The following is a 16,578-nucleotide window of genomic DNA, read 5'->3' as shown; positions in this document are numbered from 1 at the left end:
CTCAACCTACTCTGTGACATTGTATTCAGGGTTACAGTTAAATCCATAGGCTTACTTGAGCAAGAATGGTAAGCCAACTCATGTTGAACTACAGTTCCATATCCCTGGTTTTAGCAGCTTGAGGTAAGACTCCACTCTGAGCAGATCCCCTGTGAGTGGCAGTAACTTTCTCATGGGAAATTAAAGGAGCAGTTGTCGGATTTTAATCAAGAAAGGAGGAATTTGTGTTTATATATAGTGCCCCTTGTCACCTCAGGACATCTCCAAAGTGATTTGCAACTAATGAAGTGCTTTGGAAAGTGTAGTCCCTGTTATAATGTGGGGAATGCAGCAGTCAAGGACGATATGCAGCAAGATCCCACAATCTGGTGATGCTCAGGTGATCCGTTTTAGTGATACTGGTTGAGGAATAAATATTATCAAAAAGGTCAGAGACAACCCCTCCATCCTTCTTTGAAACAGAGTGAAGTTGTCTTTTAGGAAGACAGACAGGCCCTCAGCCAATGGGAGTTTAAGCCCAGATTATATTATGCCAGCCACTATGCACTTCCCCTTTAAGAGGTGCAAGCTGTTTTTATGAAAGGAGAAAAGGTTAGCACTTCCCTTGATAAGGATGGAAGGGGTCCTAGTGGCCTTACACAACACACAAATGGTTAAGGCAGAATGGCCTACTCCTGCACCTATTGTCTATTGTCTAAGGCATTGCCATCTACTTAGTGGCATCTAACCATGTTTTTAAGTCATGATAGTCATGTGCATTAATCAGGGCCTTCTGATGCATACTGACTGCAAGCAGCAATCAGTTACAGCAGCTTGAGTCAAACATGTTGCCCACCTACGGAGAATAGTCACAGATTGGTCAGGTACTTGTGCCATTGTTTCAGATTTCCAACATCCAAAGTGTAATGTTTGTCATTTTATTTTCCAGAGGTCAGTTAATTTGTCCCAAGTCTCCTGTAAGTGCCACTTACAAAACTTTCATTCAAAAATGAGAGCACTAACCACTTCTGCTCAGTCAGACCATTACACCATAAGATATCAGAGCGGAAATTAGGCCATTCGGCCCATCAAATCTGTTCTGCCATTCGATCATGTCTGATTGATTTTTTAACCCCATTTTCCCATTTTCCCCATAACCTTTGATCCCCTTGGCAATCAAGAACTTATCTATCTCTGTTTGAAATGTACTCAATAACCTGACTTCCACAGCCTTCTGGGACAATGAATTCGACAGAGTCACCACTCTCTGGCTGAAGAGGTTTCTCCTTATCTCCGATCTAAAAGGTCTTCCCTTTACTCTAAGGCTGTGCCCTTGGTCCTCGTCTCTCCTGCTAATGAAAACATCTTCTCAATGTCCACTCTGTCCAGGGCTTTCAGCATTCTGTAAGCTTCAATTAGATCCCCTTCTTCCTTCTGAACTCCATATAGTATAGACCCAGAGTCCTGAAATGTTCCTTGTATATTAAGTCTTTCATTCCTAAGATCACTCCTCTGGACCTGCTCCAGGACCAGTACCTCCTTCCTGAGGTATGGGACCCAAAATTGCTCTCAATACTCTAAATATGGTCTGATCGGGGCCTTAAAAAGCCTCAGAAGTGCATCCCTGCTTTTATATTCTAATCCTCTCGAGATGAATGAAAATATTGTATTTGCCTTTCAAATTACAGACTCAACCTGCAAGTTTACCTTAAGAGAAACCTGGACTAGGACTCCAAAGTCCCTTTGCACTTCAGATTTCTGAATGTTCTCCCCATTGAATCCATTGGCATCAAGGATGACTTACTCCCATTTGATTTTGATCAGATCCGAGATGGCTGATCTGCAGACTCTGTCACGTGTGGAGCTGTTTGAAACGTGGCTTGGTGGGTTAACTGGAGGTTTGGATGTTTCTCCATTGTCTTGACTTCACCTCTATGGGTTCCCAATGAGGAGCCTCTCTTTTCAATGAGTAATAAACGTGTCTTTCATTTTACTGTGTTTGTAATTGTGGATTGAAATGAGAAAACTGTTTTAAAACACAAGGATTGCTGATGGCTGCATGTTTTTGAAAGAAAGTAACCTGAGACTCAATGTAAGTACTGTTTACACAGCTGTAGGTTTAAGCACTCGTAAGAGAGTGTCCAAATGTTTCAGAGCCAGGGGTGTGTACAAATGGAGATTTCATTGGCAATAGGTGGCTGGTTGGTTCTGTGGCCTAATGGTCAGTAATTGATGTCAAAGGCCCCCTGCCTGCCAACAGGCATGTGATTGGTTCTCAGGGAGTTGAACACTTTCTGTGTTGTGAACAAGACTGAGAGATATTATCAGATCTCCATCAGCTCAGGAGCTAGCTCTGTTCTTTGCAGTTAATGTACTTCTAGCCTGAAGAAAATCAGTTTATTTTTACTTCAGCAGTCACTGTGAGCTGGGTCTTTTCACTACTAAGTCAGAGGTTGTTATAAATGTGCCCTGTGTCACTGCCAAATGGTGAAAACCTTTAGAGAAAAAAGTAGTTTTCTGATCAACAAATCCTGTGAACAGGAACTGCTGACCTGTCTTCCAGTCTCTCCTTCTAACCAAAACATCTAATGTTTGAATATTTCTGTCATTGTGTGAGGTTGGGGGGGAGGGGAGCTTATGAGGCTTTAGGGTTTTAAGCAGTGGAGATGTAAACACTTTCTCAGCAACCTGTTCAAAGATATTATTAATGACCTCTGGCCTTAAACCCTGACCTCCTGGTTCAGAGATAGGGAAGCTATCACTATGACAAGGAACCCTTACTACTGGGGATATGTGCTGATGTTTCATAATTGTTTACCTGCAGCTAGTGTCTATGTATTTGTAATCCATAGTAATTCTGGTTAAGTACAGAAGCCTGATCCATCCTTTCTGTCAGTCTGGGTCGAAAAGACAGATGATTCTACATTTTTTTCAACTTCTGTGACCGCTCAAGGAAGAGCTTGGTTTTCAGTGTGTCATCCCAGCGAGACATATTGAGCCTCTTCCTGAAAGACTTACCCCACCTTTGCTGATATTTAACCCCTACTGTGATTGATTTCTCGATAAGATAGTTTTGTTTTCAGGAGTGTTATGTCAGGGGTGAATGGCATGTTTGGCACCTCAATACGGGGCAGGTTGGCTTGGGAGAAGACATTGCTGGTGGATAATAGTCCTTGCCATTGGATTTGGAAGGTCTTGTGAAGATGCTATTTTTAGTATTTCTAATGGCCTGATTAGATTGTTCAATTCCCTCAACCATCGCAACTGAGTGTCAAAAGTTTGAGATACTACATTGTAATTGGTTACATGGGTGCTGTCAATCAGCCAACTGAGTGTTAAGACTGAACTTAGTTCCTGACATGCTTCTCCAAACTGGTCTTGCAAACAATCAAGATGCCAAAATGAAAGGCATTGTAAAGAATGCTGAAGAAGTTTAAGTGTTTTTTAAACAGTGTTTGATCGCTGCCAGATCTTTTTTGTTGATTATTTATCAGCAAGAGTGATTCACTTTCCTCGATGTCTCTTAGCTGGAAATTCCTCCAGGTTATTTAATTGCATTCTGAATTAATCTCTAACCCTCTTCACTGTTTGTTTTCTTGCTCCGTTTTTTCTCTGCAATTGCTTTCTTTCAATGTTCACAGGGTATGAATCTTTCAACCCCCTCGCCCGTCCCCTCACTCACACACACAAACACGCATGCACACACACACACAAAAACACACACACATACACACACACATATATATATACACACACACATATATATATACACACACACATTAACTGGGAAGTTTATACATGACAGGGCACCCTATCCTGTAAGGATTGCAACACTGTTCGTATAATTGGCTCACATTTATCTGTTCATTTGGCAAGAAAGGAATCAATTTTACCATGCCTTTTATGGGTTTATGATAATCCAAAGTGGTTTGCAGACAAAACTCTAAAATTAGAAAGATACGGTGAAGATTGGTCTGGCCCATGCACAAGGATGATGTGTGTACTTGTGAAAATACCTTCCTGTTGGGGCAAAGCCATAATCGGGGTGCTGGGTCTCCTAGAATGAGGCTAGTCTTTTGAAAGTTGGGTATGCTAACACCTGCAATGTCCCCACATGTGGGATACTCCACTACAAAATCTGTGCTAGTGGGGACTGTGTCTATCCTCTCCCTTAGTTTTGACATTAAAAGAAGAGGTTTTGCAATATGATAACAGTGGGATAAACTGTTTTCACGATGTTGACTGACAGATAAATAATGGCTAGCGGTATACATCTACTCATTTTTTCCAAAATAATGGCCTTAGATTTTTTTTCAGTGACCTGGAAGCACAGTTTAAAGTCTCATCTGAAAGACTGGATCCCTGATAATGCAGCACTGCCTCTGTACTTTATGTAGTTAAGGAACACTTGAAACAATCTTTTGGAATGAACTAATCTGTGCAGAGAGTGATCAGTGCATGGCATGGACTCTAACAGATGGAGAGCCAGCAAACTCAAGAGTTGGCTAGTTCTTTGTTGTACATTCACATATGTCTCTATACAAGTGCTTTGAAGATAGGGCTGTTTCAGCAGCTATTGAAATTTTGAAGATCCTTTGTTAAAATGCTCCACAATCTATTACTTGGAAAGTTTCTTTTTATCATTCAGGAGGAAAAAATCGTTGTAATCTGACAGATATAATTTATTCCCAAACTTCTTCAGTGGACAGTTGCTGACGTGAATCAATGATGCAACTATATCCACAGAGCAATAAATGAAATGATTGACCTGTTCATTTATCTTGCAAATGTTAGCCTCACCTTGCATTGTAAACTCTACACTTTCCTTCAGAGGTATTCAATGTCCATATGTGAGATGGGCAGAGAGGAGTTCAGTTGAAAATCTCATCCAAAGACTGGGACTTGTGGATCTTGAGCACCCAACGTCCTTCCTCAAGAACAGGACTGTTTCTAATTGAGAAATGCGTTCTGGAAGAATGACTGGGAATCTCATAGAGCCATATAAAATCCTGCTGTGACTGGACAGGCTCGAGGCGGGAAGAATGTTCCTGATGTTGACAAAGTCCAGAACTGGTGGTCACAGTCTTTGAACAAGGGGTAAGCCATTCGGGACTGAAATGATGAATTTCTTCACTCCGAGGGTTGTGAACCTGTGGAATTCTCTACCACAGAAAGCTGCTGGGGCCAGTTTGTAAGATATATTCAAAAGGGAGCTGGATGCAGCTTTGTGGCTAAAAAGATCAAGGGGCATGGGAGAGAAACCGGGAGTAGGATACTGAGATTACATGGTCCTATTGAATGGTGGCACACTCAAAGGGCCGAATGGCTTACTCCTGTAATCTTAATTGGAAATCTAGCAGCTTAAGTTTGTGTGGTTTTGTGAATTTTGCTCTGCTTCATCTGTTCTGCATTGAATTAACTAACAGTGAAAAACCAAGCCATGCTGACTATCTCTAATCAAACTATGATTTCCCAAGTAATTGTAAATCCTGTCTCTCAGATTCCTCTCCAACACTTTGTCCAACACAGACGTAAGACTGATTGGTTTGTAATTCCCAGGGTTATCCCTATTCCCTTTCTTGAACAAGGGAATAACATTTGCCAGCCTCCAATCATCTGGCACTACTCCAGTGGACAGTGAGGGCACAAAGATCATTTCCAAAGGTGCAGCAATCTCTTCCCTCGCTGCCTGTTAAAAACCTTGGATATATCCCGTTTGGCCCAGGGGACTTATCTATCCTCATGTTTTTAAAAAAAATTTCAACTTATCCTCCTTTTTAAAATCAACCTGTTCGAACATATCAGTTTGTTTCACGCTGTCCTCAGAAATGTCAATGTTCCTCTCAGTTGTGAATACTGAAGCAAAGTATTCATTAAGGCCTTTCCATACCACCTCCAAGGTGCAAGTTCTCTCCACTATCCAAGATTGGCCCTGCCCTCACTCTGGCCATCCTCTTGTTCCTCACACAAGTGTGGAATACCTTGGGGTTTTCCTTAATCCTACCTGTTAAGGCCTAGGCCAGACCACTCAAAGCATTCTTACGCAGGCAGCCCAGACCCTAACTTTGCAATTTGTTTTGTTAAGTGTACAGTGAAAATTACCCAGATTAAGTTAGCAATGTTGACTACCAGGTTTAAAACAGACAAAACGTTTATTCACAAAATTACATAATGAAACACGAAGAACACAATAAAGAACCCCAACAGAATTCAGTTTATCCAAATTCGACTGAAGTGTGCTGTTCCGAATATACACAACAGTCCCAATAAGCAAACCCCCTTTAAAACAGTGAATTAAAAAAAGGGTCAGATGCTTACAGTTTGAAATTAGAAGGAAAGAAGAGAGAGTTTCCACACAGCTCACTGTTGAACTCCCAACCAGTTCTGGACTGAACTAAACTGCTCAGCTGGAGAGCTGTTCAGAGCCTAGCGTGGTTTACCACCCTTTTGAAAAAAATCAAGGACAGAGTCTCCTTGAGCCAAGGAACAGCTTTTAGCAAATAAAGGACTACACGTTAAAACTTTTTCATACACGTTAAAACTTTTTCATGCCCCCTTCTTCAGTTCCTCCCTGGCTACCTTGTAACCCGATAGAACCTGTCTGATAATTGCCTCCTCAACCTTACGTAAGCTTCCTTCTTCCTTTTGACTAGATGCTCCACATCGCTTGTCACACAAGGGTCTTTCAACCTACCATCCCTTCCTTGTCTGGGTGCGACAAATCTTTCCAATAAAATGACTGCTCCTTTCCTGTTTCTGACTTCCACCAATACTGACTCTGTTGACAAACCCTGCTTGACGACCTCCATTTCTGCAGCTGTGATACTATCCCTGATAGGCCATGCCACTCCTCTTCCTGTTTTACCTTGCCCCACCCCCCATATCTTCTGAAATATCTAAACCTGGGAACATTCATCAACCATACCTGCCCCTGTGATACCCAAGACTCCATAATGGGACAAAATCATAGTTCCAAGTACTGGTCCATGCCCTCAGTTTGTCACCCTCATTCCTGATAATTGTTGCATTAAAATAGACACACTTCAACCCATCACACTGACTGCACTGTTGGCCTATCAAGTGCCTATCTCTGCATGTTGTATCTGGCTGTTCACTACCTACTCTATCATCTGATCTGTAGCTCAGATTCCCACCCCCCCGCCGATCTAGTTTAAACCTTCCCAAAGAGCTCTAGTAAACCTCCCGCCCAGGATATTGGTGCCCCTCCAGTTCAGGTGCAACACATTTTTCTTGTACAGGTCTCACCTTCCCCAGAAGGTATCCCAACGATCCATATATCTGAAGCCCTCCCTTCTACACCAGTTATGCAGCCACATGTTCAGCTGCACACCCACTCTATTTCTAGCCTTACTAACCTGTGGCATCGGTAGCAATCCTGAGATCCTCTGCTCGTCCTGCCTTTTAGGTTCCAACCTAACGCCCTATGTTCTCATTTCAGGTCCTCCTCCCTTTCCCTACCCATGTCATTGGTAGAGTGAGAGAGGATATAAAACCATAGATTTCAAGATGAGGAACAAGAGTAGAAAGAAATAACAAGGGTAAAAAGAGGGAGAATCAAGGACCATGAACATATTAGCTTTTTCCATTCAAGTAAGGAAAGGAATTTGATGTTGGGTGATGGACAAGAATTCCATAATCAGATAATGATGGACGGGCACTATATGCAGGGTACCTCTTAGGTTCAATGACACTGTTTTTAAAAAAAGTTCTTAAAGGGATGGATGTATGGCAATTATTTCCAAATCTTTACTGCCCAAGCAAACCTTGTTGGTGAGACAACTTCTTGCAGTGCATGTGGGGTAGGGAGGCACAGGGTGCTGCTGGGGAGAGAGTACTGATATGATGTAGGGAGGCACAGGGTGCTGTTCCAGAGGGAGAACTGATGTGATGTAGGGAGGCACAGGGTGCTGTTCGGGAGAGAGTACTGATGTGATGTAGGGAGGCACAGGGTGCTGTTCGGGAGGGAGTACTGATGTGATGTAGGGAGGCACAGGGTGCTGTTCCGGAGGGAGTACTGATGTGATGTAGGGAGGCACAGGGTGCTGTTCCGGAGGGAGTACTGATATGATGTAGGGAGGTACAGGGTGCTGTTCGGGAGGGAGTACTCATGTGATGTAGGGAGGTACAGGGTGCTGTTCGGGAGGGAGTACTGATGTGGTGTAGGGAGGCACAGTGTGCTGTTCAGGAGGGAGTACTGATGTGGGGTTGGGAAGCACAGGGTACAGAATAGGAGGGAGTTCTGATATGGGGTAGAGAGGCACAGCGTGCTGTTCGGGAGGGAGTACTGATGTGGGGTAGGGAGGCACAGGGTGCTGCTCGGGAGGGAGTACTGATGTGGTGTAGGGAGGCACAGGGTGCTATTCAGGAGGGAGTACTGATGTGGTGCAGGGAGGCACAGGGAGCTGTTCAGGAGGGAGTACTGATGTGGGGTAGGGAGGCACAGGGTGCTATTTGAGAGGGAGTACTGATGTGCTGTAGGGAGGCACAGGATGCTGTTCGGGAGGGTGTACTGATGTGGGGTCGGGAGGCACAGGGTGCTGTTTGAGAGAGAGTACTTAAAAGGGGGTAGGGAGGCACAGGGTGCTGTTCGGGAGGGAGTACTGATGTGGGGTAGGGAGGCACAGGGTGCTGTTCGGGAGGGAATACTGATGTGGTGTAGGGAGACACAGGGTGCTTTTCGGGAGGGAGTCCTGATGGGGGATAGGGAGGCACAGGGTGCTGTTCTGGAGGGAGTACTGATGTGGCGCAGGGAGGCACAGGGTTCTGTTCTGGAGGGAGTACTGATGTGGCGTAGGGAGGCACAAGGTGCTGTTCCGGAGGGAGTACTGATGTGTTTAGGGAGGCACAGGGTGCTGTTCCAGAGGGAGTACTGATGTGGTGTAGGGAGGCACAGGGTGCTGTTCGGGATGGAGTACTGATTTGGGTTAGGAGGGCAAAGGGTACTGTTCGGGAGAGCGTACTGAAATGGGGTAGGTTGGCACAGGGTGCTGTCTGGGAGAGTGTACCGATGTGGTGTAACAGGGCTCAGGATGCTGTTCCGGAGGGAGTACTGATGTGGCCTCGGGAGGCACAGGGTGCTGTCTGGGAGGGAGTACTGATGTGGGGTAGGGAGGCACAGGGTGCTGTTCGGAAGGAGTACTGATGTGGTGCTGGGAGGCACAGGGTGCAGTTCGGGAAGGAGTTCAGATGTGAGGTAGGGAGGCACAGGATGCTGTTCGGGAGGGAGTACTGATGTGGGGTGGGGAGGCACAGGGTACTGTTCGGGAAGGAGTACTGATGTGGTTTAGGGGACACAGGGTGCTGTTCGGGAAGTAGTTCTGATGTGGGGTAGGGAGGCACAGGGTGCTGTTCGGGAGGGAGTACTGATGTGGGGTAGGGAGGCACAGGGTACTGTTCGGGAAGGAGTACTGATGTGGTTTAGGGGGCACAGGGTGCTGTTTGGGAGGGTGTACTGATGTGGTGTAGGGAGGCACAGTGTGCTGTTCGGGAGGGAGTACTGATGTGGTTTAGGGGGCACAGGGTGCTGTTTGGGAGAGTGTACTGATGTGGTGTAGGGAGGCACAGGGTGCTGTTCCGGAGGGAGTACTGATGTGATGTAGGGAGGCACAGGGTGCTGTTCGGGAGAGAGTACTGATGTGATGTAGGGAGGCACAGGGTGCTGTTCGGGAGGGAGTACTGATGTGATGTAGGGAGGCACAGGGTGCTGTTCGGGAGGGAGTACTGATGTGATGTAGGGAGGCACAGGGTGCTGTTCGGGAGAGAGTACTGATGTGATGTCGGGAGGCACAGGGTGCTGTTCGGGAGGGAGTACTGATGTGATGTAGGGAGGCACAGGGTGCTGTTTGGGAGGGAGTACTGATGTGATGTAGGGAGGCACAGGGTGCTGTTCGGGAGGGAGTACTGATGTGATGTAGGGAGGCACAGGGTGCTGTTTGGGAGGGAGTCCTGATGTGGTGCTGGGAGGCACAGGGTGCTGTTCGGGAGGGAGTACTGATGTGACGTAGGGAGGCACAGGGTGCAGTTCTGGAGGGAGTACTGATGTGATGTAGGTAGGCACAGGGTGCAGTTCGGGAGGGAGTACTGATATGGTGTAGGGAGGCACAGGGTGCTGAACGGGAGGGAGTACTGATGTGGTATGAAGAAGGGCTTATGCCCGAAACGTCAATTCTCCTGTTCCTTTGATGCTGCCTGACCTGCTGCGCTTTTCCAGCAACACATTTTTCAGCTTTGATCTCCAGCATTGCAGTGCTCACTTTCTGCTTGTTGTGTAGGCAGGCACAGGGTGCTCGTCCAGAGGGAGTACTGATGTAGTGCAAGGAGGCACAGGGTGCTGTTGCGGAGGGAGTATTCATGTGGTGTAGGGAGGCGCAGGGTGCTGAACAGGAGGGAGTACTGACGTGAGGTAGGGAGGCACAGGGTGCTATTCAGGAGGGAGTACTGATGTGGGGTAGGGAGGCACAGGGTGCTGATCCAGAGGGAGTATTGATGTGGGGTAGGGAGGCACAGGGAGCTGTTCAGGAGGGAGTACTGATGTGGGGTTGGGAAGCACAGGGTGCAGAATGGGAGGGAGTTCTGATATGGGGTAGAGAGGCACAGCGTGCTGTTCGGGAGGGAGTACTGATGTGGGGTAGGGAGGCACAGGGAGCTGTTCAGGAGGGAGTACTGATGTGGTGTAGGGAGGCACAGGGTGCTGTTCGGGAGGAAGTACTGATGTGGTGTAGGGAGGCACAGTGTGCTGATCAGGAGGGAGTACTGATGTGGGGTTGGGAAGCACAGGGTGCAGAATGGGAGGGAGTTCTGATATGGGGTAGAGAGGCACAGCGTGCTGTTCGGGAGGGAGTACTGATGTGGGGTAGGGAGGCACAGGGTGCTGCTCGGGAGGGAGTACTGATGTGGTGTAGGGAGGCACAGGGTGCTATTCAGGAGGGAGTACTGATGTGGTGCAGGGAGGCACAGGGAGCTGTTCAGGAGGGAGTACTGATGTGGGGTAGGGAGGCACAGGGTGCTATTTGAGAGGGAGTACTGATGTGCTGTAGGGAGGCACAGGATGCTGTTCGGGAGGGTGTACTGATGTGGGGTCGGGAGGCACAGGGTGCTGTTTGAGAGAGAGTACTGATATGGGGTAGGGAGGCACAGGGTGCTGTTCAGGAGGGAGTACTGATGTGGGGTAGGGAGGCACAGGGTGCTGTTCGGGAGGGAATACTGATGTGGTGTAGGGAGACACAGGGTGCTTTTCGGGAGGGAGTCCTGATGGGGGATAGGGAGGCACAGGGTGCTGTTCTGGAGGGAGTACTGATGTGGCGTAGGGAGGCACAGGGTTCTGTTCTGGAGGGAGTACTGATGTGGCGTAGGGAGGCACAGGGTTCTGTTCAGGAGGGAGTACTGATTTGGGTTAGGAGGGCAAAGGGTACTGTTCGGGAGAGCGTACTGAAATGGGGTAGGTTTGTCCCAGGGTGCTGTCTGGGAGAGTGTACCGATGTGGTGTAACAGGGCTCAGGATGCTGTTCCGGAGGGAGTACTGATGTGGCCTCGGGAGGCACGGGGTGCTGTCTGGGAGGGAGTACTGATGTGGGGTAGGGAGGCACAGGGTGCTGTTCGGAAGGAGTACTGATGTGGTGCTGGGAGGCACAGGGTGCAGTTCGGGAAGGAGTTCTGATGTGAGGTAGGGAGGCACAGGATGCTGTTCGGGAGGGAGTACTGATGTGGGGTGGGGAGGCACAGGGTACTGTTCGGGAAGGAGTACTGATGTGGTTTAGGGGGCACAGGGTGCTGTTTGGGAAGTAGTTCTGATGTGGGGTAGGGAGGCACAGGGTGCTGTTCGGGAGGGAGTACTGATGTGGGGTGGGGAGGCACAGGGTACTGTTCGGGAAGGAGTACTGATGTGGTTTAGGGGACACAGGGTGCTGTTTGGGAGGGAGTACTGATGTGGGGTGGGGAGGCACAGGGTACTGTTCGGGAAGGAGTACTGATGTGGTTTAGGGGACACAGGGTGCTGTTTGGAAGGGAGTACTGATGTGGTGTAGGGAGGCACAGGGTACTGTTCGGGAAGGAGTACTGATGTGATTTAGGGGGCAGAGGGTGCTGTTCGGGAGGGAGTACTGATGTGGGGTAGGGAGGCACAGGGTACTGTTCGGGAAGGAGTACTGATGTGGTTTAGGGGGCACCGGGTGCTGTTCGGGAGGGAGTACTGATGTGGGGTAGGGAGGCACAGGGTACTGTTCGGGAGGGAGTACTGATGTGGGGTAGGGAGGCACAGGGTACTGTTCGGGAGGGAGTACTGATGTGGGGTAGGGAGGCACAGGGTACTGTTCGGGAGGGAGTACTGATGTGGTTTAGGGGGCACCGGGTGCTGTTCGGGAGGGAGTACTGATGTGGGTGGCTGAACATGTTCGAGTAAGCGAGCGTTGGGTAGGGAAGGGGCTGTGGCCTCCACTGGAGAGCCTGAATATTGTATTACCATTGTCCTTGCAGCCTGCTCGGTTTGTGAACAAGATCAACCTCACTAGATATGCGGAAGCAATTATTTGCAGCGATTTGGTTTATTAAGCTTGCAATTTGGAAGCAGTAAACTCAGAGAGGATTCATTTCTCTAATTAACTTTCAATAGTTTGGGGCCTTTGCCTGTTATTGAGAAGTAATGAGCTTCCTTGGTTTGGGTTTGACATATTCACCAGCCCCAAGAGTAATTGCATTTATTAGTTCATTCTTATTTATGTGCCTTAGTCAAATCTCTTTCTGTGTTTCCTTTTATTGAGACTAGTTAGAAGTAAATGCGTCAAGAGAAAGTACTTAATGATATTGTTCTCCCTCCTCAGCTTTTAAATTTAAGATAGCGGATGCTACTTTTCTGATTATTTATTTCCCAATTTAACTGTAAAGCTTGGTTCCTCCACTATCCTTACATCATGTGGAAACTTTATAATGAGATAAGGTTGAATTAATATAATTTCACTCTTCCAGAACACCAACCCAACCTGCCCCTTGTTATATGTTTTTCCATTACCTTACACCAAACCAGAGAGACAAGAGACTGCATCACTGTCTCATCTCAAAGGAGTCCTGCCCTTTCCCAGTATTGTGCTGGAGAATCATTATGCATAAAGTTGAGGTCGCAGGGAGCTGCCTAAGTCTTTTGGACAGGCTAGGAGAGTGGGCAAAGAAGTGGCAGATGGAATACAACGTAGGAAAATGCGAGGTTATGCACTATGGTAGCAAGAATAGAGAAATGGGCTATATTCTTAAGGGGGAAAGACTTCAGAAATCTGAAGTACCAAGGGACTTAAGAGCCCTAGTTCAGGATTCTCCATGCAGGTTCACTTGGCAGTTAGGAAGGCAAATTCAATGTTAGCATTCATTTCAAGAGGGCTAGAGTACAAGAGCAGAGATGTGCTGCTGAGGCTATATAAGGCTCTAGGCTGACCACATTTGGAATATTGTGAGCAGTTTTATGCTCCGTATGTAAGGAAGGAGGTGCTGGCTTTGGAGACGGTCCAAAGGAGGTTTACAAGAATGATCTCGGGGATAAATGGCTTGACGCATGAGGAGCAGTTGAGGACTCTGGGTCTATACTCGATGGAGTTGAGAAGGATTTGATTGATACTTCCAGAATTCTAGATAGAGTGGACTTGGAGAAGAGGTTTCCACTAGTAGGAGAGACTAGGTCCCGAGGGCACAGCCTCTGAGTGAAAGGAGGTGAACAGCCAAAGCCTTTTCACCAGGATAGGGGAGTCCAAACCTAGAGGTTGCAAGTTTAAAGAGAGAGGGGAAAGAGTTAAAAGGGACCTGAGGGGCAACGTTTTCACATTGAGGATGATGCGTGAATGGAACGAGCTGCTAGAGAAAGTAGTACAGAAGATTACAATTACAACGTTTAAAAGATGTTGGGACAGGAATGTGAGCAGAAAAGGATATGGGCCAAACACAAGCAAATGGGACTCGGAAAACTAGTCAGCATGGATGAGTTGAGCCGAAGGGTCTATTTCTGTGCTATATGATGGTGATTCTATAACTGAGATCTGGAGGGATTTCTTCAGCAAGAAGACGGCAAATCTACAGAACTCATTGCTGCCGAAAGCTGTGGAGGTCAAATGATTGAGTGTACTTAAGACAGAGATGGTCTTAATTGGTAAGAGAATCAAAGGTTCCAGGGAGAAGGCAGGAGAACGGAGTTGAGAAATGTACAGCCATGATCGAATTGTGGGGCACACTGAATGGGCTGAATAGGCCTCATTTTGCTCCCATATTCTCTGTTCATATGCTTTCACTTTGGCCTATTATATTAAAATCACCCATTTATTTTCAATTTTTCCTGCAGCCAATCCCTGGACTCTGTCCCTGGGTGTGTGGCTGGAATTAAGAATTGGCCATGAATGAATTGGCCGTGATGAAGAAAGCAAAGAGAGTGGGTCAATGAGCTCATCACCCCTGCTCCTTTCATTGTCTCTTTCTAAATGGCCCCAACACTGTCGTTACCACCTACCAAAGCATCTCGAGGGTTGTGTAAATCTCTGGCCTTTCCCAAAGATAATGTGGGAAACCACCAGAGTGATGGGACCACTGCAATATTCTCCCTTTAATTGATTTACTTCCTTTTGGTGACAGAGATCCCGTTGTGGTTGCCATGGTAGGAGGATGGCACTCTCCACAATGTCATGGCACACACATCAAATTCCTTTTTGGACCTCTCCAATCTGGCACACTTTGCTCTGGCAATCTCTCGAGTTCCAACACCTCCTAGTTTTCCCTATATGTTTCTTTATTCACGTTTGTTTCTTCTGTTTCATGTTGTCCATTGATAGGCAGAAATCTATTTTATGGTGTTCCATTTTATGGCTGTTTATGGCAACACAGCTTGTTATGGCAACTACCCTGTCCAAGGCCACACAAAATTACAGAAAATAACATATGAGGAACGGCTGAGGATACTGGGATTGTATTCGTTGGAGTTTAGAAGATTAAGGGGAGACTTAATAGAGACGTACAAAATAATACATGGCTTGGAAAAGGTGGATGCTAGGAAATTGTTTCAGTTAAACAAGGAGACTAGGACCCGTGGACACAGCCTAATAATTAGAGGGGGTCATTTCAGAACAGAAATGCGGAGACATTTCTTCAGCCAGAGAGTGGTGGGCCTGTGGAATTCATTGCCACGGAGTGCAGTGGAAGCCGGGACGCTAACTGTCTTCAAGGCCGAGATTGATAGATTCTTGTTGTCTAGAGGAATTAAGGGCTACGGGGAGAACGCTGGTAAGTGGAGCTGAAATGCGCATCAGCCATGATTGAATGGCGGAGTGGACTCGATGGGCCGAATGGCCTTACTTCCACTCCTATGTCTTATGGTCTTATGGAGCTGTGAACACAGCCCAGTCTATCATGAAAACCAGCCTTCCCTCCATTGACTCTGTCTATTATTCCCACTGCCTCGGGAAAGCAGCCGACATCATCAAAAATCCATCCCACCCTGGTTATACTCACTTCCACCCTCTTCCATTGGGCAGAAGATGCAAAACTTTGACAACACATACCAACAGATTTAAGAACAGCCAATTCCCCACTGTTGTCAGACTTATGAATGGACCTCTCATACATTAGAGTTGATTTTTCTCTGCACCTTCTCTGTAGCTGTTGTTATGGACTAGGCCAGACCACTCAAACCATTCTTGAGCAGAGAGCCCAGACCGTAACTTTGCAATTTGTTTCAGTAAGTGTACAGTGAAAATTACCCGGAGTAAGTTAGTCAGGTTGACTACTAGGTTTTAAAACAGACAGAAATTTATTCACAAAATTATACAATGAAACAGAATAAAGAACCCCTATAGAACTCAGTCTATCCAAATCAGACTTAATTATGCTGTTCCAAATATACAAAACAGTCCTAATAAGTAAACCTCCTTAAAAAAACAGTTAAAAATGCAACGGATGCTTACAGGTTGAAGTTAGAAGGGTAGCGAGAGAGAGTCTGTTTCCACACAGCTAGAGAGCTGACCACTCCCCTTTCATTATACAGGTCACTTCTAAAACATGACCACTTTGGCCCAAAGTCTCATCTGTTTACATATAAACAAAAGAGCCTCTCTTTACCCTTTCATCTCTGTACCAAGCCGGCCTAATCGGCACCAAGAGCGGTTTATTACCCCTCTGAAAAAAAACAAGGACACAGTATCCTCTAGAAAAGGAACCATGTAACATTATATACTGCATTCTGTTCTATTGCCCAATATATTTGATTAGCATGCAAAATAATACTTTTCATCGTACCTCAGTACACATGACAAAAAATCAAACCAAACGTGAAAATAAAATCAAACATTGGAAAATCCACTATGCATGTGATTGATATAATTCAAGGTGAGATCTTTGGTCAATGGTAGAGTAAACTGAATATACTTGACATTCCACTATCCAGAAAATTCTCTGGTCAAGCAAAGGCCCAGTCCCAAGACTACCTACTTTAGGGGGTACAATCAGTACCAATGCTATCCATACCCATATCCCTTTCCATGGCAGTCAGTTTGTCTGAGAACAGTGACTAAGAAGTAAGATTTAATCTACGGAATAACCTGGATAGTGTTGGTGATT

At 46.4% G+C, this 16,578-nt stretch overlaps 1 non-coding gene and 1 pseudogene across 1 annotated transcript; both read left to right on the top strand.

Moving 5' to 3' along the window:
- The first annotated feature begins 570 nt into the window (after positions 1 to 570).
- On the top strand, positions 571 to 739 carry LOC122540496 (U6atac minor spliceosomal RNA; annotated as a pseudogene).
- A 3,163-nt stretch (positions 740 to 3,902) lies between these two features.
- Positions 3,903 to 4,005, top strand: LOC148139791 (U6 spliceosomal RNA). The gene has a single exon (XR_015753533.1). It is a non-coding gene; the product is annotated as a U6 spliceosomal RNA (small nuclear RNA).
- The last annotated feature ends 12,573 nt before the right edge of the window (positions 4,006 to 16,578 follow it).

The sequence above is a fragment of the Chiloscyllium plagiosum genome, unplaced genomic scaffold (genome assembly GCF_037043375.1).
Source record: "Chiloscyllium plagiosum isolate Xiang-an unplaced genomic scaffold, Cpla_swu_hap1 HiC_scaffold_37, whole genome shotgun sequence".
In the NCBI taxonomy this organism is placed as follows: Eukaryota; Metazoa; Chordata; class Chondrichthyes; order Orectolobiformes; family Hemiscylliidae; genus Chiloscyllium; species Chiloscyllium plagiosum.
This window is presented reverse-complemented; position numbering and strand designations above follow the sequence as displayed.